Genomic DNA, 6,833 nt, shown 5'->3' on the forward strand with positions numbered 1-6,833 from the left:
ATAGGCAGTAGATCCTAGCCGATCGCTTGATCTGAGTACTTGCTCTGTGCAGTGAAATGAGTCCACAAAGATGCCTTTTTCGTTGTTGTTCTGAAATGATTTTGTTAGGGAAAATCAACTCAAACCCAAACCTGAAGCTGGTGCTATAGGATAAGGTGCCAGCACCCTTTCTTCCTGTAGTCAGCTTTTGTGCTCTGCAGTCCCAGTTTAAGTTGAGAATTTTCCATTACTTCCCTTCCTTTCTCCTTGCCATCTGCAAACAGTTTATTTTTTTAAGGAAAAAAAAGTGAAATTGATTCTGTCTTAAAAGATCTAAACCTAAAATACAGCACATTCTAAAAGATGACACCCAGCATCTTAAAGTTAGGATGAGCAGGGTAAAGCTGTGTGCAGAGTGGATAGCTTCATCATAAGACTTCAGTAGGACACCTCTAAAATGAAAGATTAACTGTAGGTTACGGTGATATTGAAGAATAGCCCCTCCTATTCTGTTCCCACAGTTAAAATGTCCCTTTACTTATTAGCTCCAATTAGTTTCCATGGAAACCGACCAGCCCTTGTAAACCCCACACTCTGAGCTTTCCTCATCTTTGTCTAGACTGTGCTCGCCGCCCTCCTTCCTCCACAGATGGTAGCTTGGCTGAGGCTCTATCTATATGCATATCTTTTGCACACACATAACTGGCACCCAAGTGCCCACATTCACTTTTTTGCTAGCACAATAGTGGCCAAGAGAGAATGGAAGTGGCATCTACTCCCCCAGCCACACTAATTTTTTCCCCTTTTGGTTATTGTTGCTTCCAGTCTTGCTTTATTATCAGCTGTTTGCCGCTGGTAATTTCTTTTCAGGGAAGCCAATACAGTATAATAAAAACCTCATTAAATAGAAACACCTATCAGCCCTAAACTACCCCTTTTTGTTGAAAGAACCATTAAAGTGAAAAAAGAAAAACCACTTGTTTATCATGCTTGAAAAAAAAAAGAACAAAGCCAACATCAAGGTTTACCAAGCTAGGGGGCTAATATGAAGATTTAATGCACTTAATACACCAAGGTTCTTTCCTCCTTGTACTGCCGGTTGGCCAAGAATCCCAATCAGTAAACAAAAATCAGGGAGGCTGGGAGAACTGGTCTTGGTGGGGAGGAAAATGACAGGGATCTCTAGCACCCCAGCACTGGGCCAAGGTGCTGCTGTGAGTGGCAGGTGATGCTTCTGGCATCCTAGAAGTTGGTAATGTGTCCTGGGAAGAATCAGAGTGAGAAGGAAGGAAGGTCTGTAAATGTTTGAGACTGAAGAACTCAGCAAGCCATAGGTTTTCCTAATTTGTGCTGACTCTGCTTCTTCAGACACTGCTCATTTTTTTTTTTTTACATTTTTGTTAGCATATATTAGATATATGGGGGTAGGAGTTTCATTGTGAAATTCACATATATATTTACAATGTATCTTAATTGATTCACCCCCTCCATCATTCTTCCTCATCCCTCCCCACATCCTCTTCTTAGAACAATTTCAATAGCTCATTCTTCTATTTTCATACACATATACAAAGTACATCTGGAACCGGAGTTTTGGACCCAAGGCCCAAACTCCTGGGATTCCATATGCCAGGTCTGTCCACTCATCCCTACATACCAAATAAAGAGGTGTGATGAAGGCAGAGAAAGGAGATTTTTATGCAGCTCAGGACATGCCTTGGGAAGAGGCAGAGTAAGCACTCCGCCCATCTTTAGCCATCGGTGTGGTAGACGTGAGCTACAGGTTTAAATAGACAATGAACTAAGGGTAGGAGGAGAGAGGTAAGGTATGCATAAACAGTTCAGTCACAGGTGAGATCTGGTTGGTCATTATCTCAGTCCTTGTTCTGGGACAGGTTGGGAGTTGTTATCTGGAGGGTCCTGAGGAGGGTCTATTGTCGGGGGCAGTTTCTTTTGGACTCATCATGAAGATGTTATCATCTGTCTTTCCTGGACTGCAAAGAGAAAGACTCAGGGCAAAGACAGACATGAAATGAAGGAGAGATGTCATACATTTTTCATGCTTATGAATTCATGGACCTGACTAAGGAGTCAGTGCTTTTTTTTTTTATTCTTTTATTATTCATATGTGCATACAAGGCTTGGGTCATTTCTCCCCCCTGCCCCCACCCCCTCCCTTACCAGCCACTCCGCCCCTTCCCTCTCCCCACTACCCCCTCAATACCCGGCAGAAACTATTTTGCCCTTATTTCTAATTTTGTTGTAGAGAGAGTATAAGCAATAATAGGAAGGAACAAGGGGTTTTGCTGGTTGAGATAAGGATAGCTATACAGGGAGTTGACTCACATTGATTTCCTGTGTGTGTGTGTTACCTTCTAGGTTAATTCTTTTTGATCTAACCTTTTCTCTAGGTCCTAGTCCCCTTCTCCTATTGGCCTCAGTTGCTTTTAAGGTATCTGCTTTAGTTTCTCTGCGTTAAGGGCAACAAATGCTAGCTAGTTTTTTAGGTGTCTTACCTATCCTCACCCCTCCCTTGTGTGCTCTCGCTTTTATCATGTGCTCATAGTCCAATCCCCTTGTTGTGTTTGCCCTTGATCTAATGTCCACATATGAGGGAGAACATATGATTTTTGGTCTTTTGGGCCAGGCTAACCTCACTCAGAATGATGTTCTCCAATTCCATCCATTTACCACTGAATGATAACATTTCGTTCTTCTTCACGGCTGCATAAAATTCCATTGTGTATAGATACCACATTTTCTTAATCCATTCATCGGTGGTGGGGCATCTTGGCTGTTTCCATAACTTGGCTATTGTGAATAGTGCCGCAATAAACATGGGTGTGCAGGTGCCTCTGGAGTAACCTGTGTCACAGTCTTTTGGGTATATCCCCAAGAGTAGTATTGCTGGATCAAATGGTAGATCAATGTCTAGCTTTTTAAGTAGCCTCCAAAATTTTTTCCAGAGTGGTTGTACTAGTTTACATTCCCACCAGCAGTGTAAGAGGGTTCCTTTGGAGTCAGTGCTTTTTAACGAAAGCAGTTTAAGCACCTCTTACACATTCACCTTATTCGCCCTCTCCATATTAATTCACTGTTAGTCCAAAGGAAAGCACCCTGTATAAAAACCAAGAAAATGTGAACAGCTGTGATGGCCATACTTAACCATGGTAGAAGAAAGCAAAATGTTAGCATTATGTTTCTTTCTTTTGCCTCATCCCTGCTACCACCATTTTTCTGATACTGGTTTTAACATGAACATAATGACTAAGCATGAGATTTCTCCAACTCTGATGAAATGTTTTAATTCAATTAACTAGTTAACTTATTTATTTTGGTGCAGGGATCAAATCTGGAGCTTCATCATGTTAGGCAAACACTGAAATACAACCCCAACCAGGGAATGGTTTATTATTAAAATGGTTTTTGAGGTTGATCCCAGGATGACCTAAGGATCCTAATAATCTGAGGATTGTGAGTTGGAGAACAGTTTTTTTGACATTAGCTCTCAAAAAACAGAAACAATAGGGTTTCTTAGGTTGGCTTCTGAGGCCTTCTGTAATCTAAGTATTACAACAATAGAAAACAAAGTTTACAATTGCCAGTGTTACATCTGATAGGATTGAGATTCTGTGATGGCAACATTTCTTTGATGGCAACATTCCTTAGATTTTGTCCTTTAACCAAATGACAAAGACCATCTAAAGTCCCATGATGCTAGAAACACATAACGATTAGCCTATTGCCATCCCGAACATAAAGTGTCTGTCAATAACTCTTGTAACTTGGAATATCCTGCACGTCTAAATTACTCAAGGCTACATAGCTTCAGACATTCTCTTATTCTCCTTCAACTAAATTTTATTGCCTTTATTCACACTGAACCAAGTCATTCTCAGAAAGAGAGGGAGAATTATTGCTTATTAAATGAATTCCCGTGCTATGTTATGGCAATAGATTTGCTCATGTTTACAATGGCTGTGTGATTGCATGAAAGATGGCCCTGGAGCCAGGGGGACAGTGGGAACTGTCATACTGAGGTAAGTCAAAATTAGGGATAGTTCTGGACTCACAGAAAAATATTACAGCCCTTACCTGGCTGGGATGGCCCATGCCCCTCCCCACTCATTGATTATTAGATGGGAATCTCCTGGTTCCTTCCTTCCCATAGATTAGCATAGGTTTTAAAAGCACCTGAAGACCAAAAATACTCTCTCTCAGCCTCCAAATTCCCCCTGGACCCCCATGCTCCCCTTTGTATTTCCCTTCCCTAACTTCTTTTTTTTTTTTTTTTTTTTGTGGTATTGGGGCTTGAACTCAGGGCCTACACCTTGAACCACTCTACCAACTCTTTTTGTGAAGGGTTTTTTGAGATAGGGTCTCGAGAAGTATTTGCCCAGGCTGGCTTCCAGCCTCAATCCTCCAGATCTCTGCCTCCTGAGTTGCTAGGATAGGTGCAAGCCACTGGCTCCAGCTCCCTTTCCTAACTTTTAACAAACTCCATTTACACCCATGTGTCCCGCCATGGATTCCTCCATATGAGACAAAGAATTTGGAAGTCTTCTGATCACAGACCGAAGCAGTGCCATCACAGACTGAACCAGTGCCGTTAACAATACTTGGCTATGGTTTCATCACTGGAGGAAAGTTCCCCTTGCCAAGGAAGCACAGCTGGAAGCATGTTAGAGGGAGGATGAGGTAGGGTGGTAAATGACTTAGGACAAAATAGTGACCTACACATCAGATAATTTAATAAGAGGTACTGAAGTCAATAAAATTATGAAAACAGGAGAGTAAAATTTTTAGAAATCAACACTAAATCCATATTTGTGGAAATCATTGTTTGGGCCTTTTGTACTCCTTTGAGCAGAAATTAAATTTATGAGAGATAATAAGAAAGTATGGATGTCGAGTAAGAGGAAAATGTGATTTTTCAGCAATAGGAACTTGATGTTTTGTTAGATTTACCTGGAGGTAAGGTTTCAAATGGAATATACCCTAAACCTAGAAAGTCAAGTAATTGTCTTCCCTTTGTAATATTCACTGCACATTCCTTAATTAAGGCAAGTCATATGAGCTGAAGTAGAAAACTGTGACTAGGGGGTGTGACTTAGTGCTAGAGTAATCAACTAGCTTGTGGAAGACCCTAGATTAGACTCCTGGCAATGAAAGTGTTGAAGAGGGGAAAGGAACAATGGGAAGAGGGACCAGGAAAGGAGGAAGCAGGAGGAAGGAGAAAGCTGGATGAAGCTGTGTGCATCTCAGGTCCAGGGAATACAGCAGAATTTTTCTTTTAGCAGGACTAAGACACAAAACGTAATCTCCTTCTTTTAGAGAGAGGAAAAGTGAGGCCCAGAGAGGTATAAGTAATGTTTGAGTCAACTGGTGTAACTGGGAATACACTCTAACCTGTTAGCACATGTATTTTTCTCTCAATAACAACATGCATTTTTGTGTGTACGTGTGCATGAGAGAGAATGAGAGAGAGAGAGAGTACTGGGGTTTGAACTCAGGGCCTCAGGCTTGCTAGGCAGATGCTCTACCACTTGAGTCATCAGACTTTTTGTTGTTGTGTATTTTGAGTATTTTTGAGATAGAATCTTGCTTTTTGCCTAGAGTAGCCTAAAACTGAGATCCTCCTGATCTCTGCCTCCCGAGTAGCTAGTCTTACAGGTGTGAGCCACCACTTGGCCTACCAACATACACTTTTTTTTTTTAGAAACAAAAGTCAGAACTGCAGACCTTGTCTTAAATTGGAGTAATTATGTTTTGCTGCTGCTACATTACACAATCTGAGAGGTCAGTGTGAATTCAGATGCACAAAGTACCTTTAATTATGCAATATTTCTCTTTTGAGCCACCACAGTGATAGAAAGTCATGAAAATTGCTAGGTAGACAAGATCATAAGTGCAACAGAGGTTTGCTTAATCTTTGCTGGGTAAAGTGATCTTGACCATGGCTATACTTCATTGTGAAAAGTGGGACAGTACCCAAGGGTTACCTCACCTTCCTGCCCTATTTTCATGTACCATTTATATATATATATATATATATATATATATGTGATGAGAGAGTTGGGGATATCTTAGGGAGATGAATGCCATACAAAGAAATGGATATCAGTCCTGAGTGCCAATTTTTCTTTGTTTGGGCCATAAAATAATTACAGTATTGGGCAGGAATCTGCTCTAGTTCTTTTCTTCATCTCCAGAAAATTAACAAAGGTGTATCCTCATTCAGGATCAAATTTCAAAAAGTAGATTCCACAGCTTTTCTGATATTTACTAGAAATTTTTAAAATGTAAAACCTGAGCCTCAGATAAGTTGAAGGATTTTTTTAAATGTAGTGAAAAAACAATCATTGATCCAACATAACAGAAGATAATAGAAAACTGAATACACAAGATACAAGTATTACCATAAACCAGGCATGGTGGTACATATCTGTAATTCCTGAACTCCAGAGGCTGAGGCAGTAGGATCAAGAGTTTGAGAACAGCCTGGACTATATAAGCAACACCCTCTCTGAAAAAAAAAAAAAAAAGAGGAGGAGGAAGGAAAGAAAGGAAAAGGAAAAAGTGAGGTACTGATGGCTCACATCTACAATTCTAGCTTACTCAGGAGGCAGAGATCAGGAAAATCAAGGTTCAAAGCCTGGGCAAATACTTCACAAGAGCCTACCTTGAAAAAAACCTAACACAAAGCAGAGTGGTTCAAGTGGTAGAGTTCAAGTCCTAGTGAAGCAGGGTAAAAGTAGGGAAAGTTTGGGGTTCATATGCAGGTTTGCCAAGGAATGGTCCAGACCACCCTCACCTGGCTGGGAACCCCCCACGCTCCCTCCCCACTCATTGGT

This window comes from Castor canadensis, chromosome 3, assembly GCF_047511655.1.
Source record: "Castor canadensis chromosome 3, mCasCan1.hap1v2, whole genome shotgun sequence".
Lineage (NCBI taxonomy): Eukaryota > Metazoa > Chordata > Mammalia > Rodentia > Castoridae > Castor > Castor canadensis.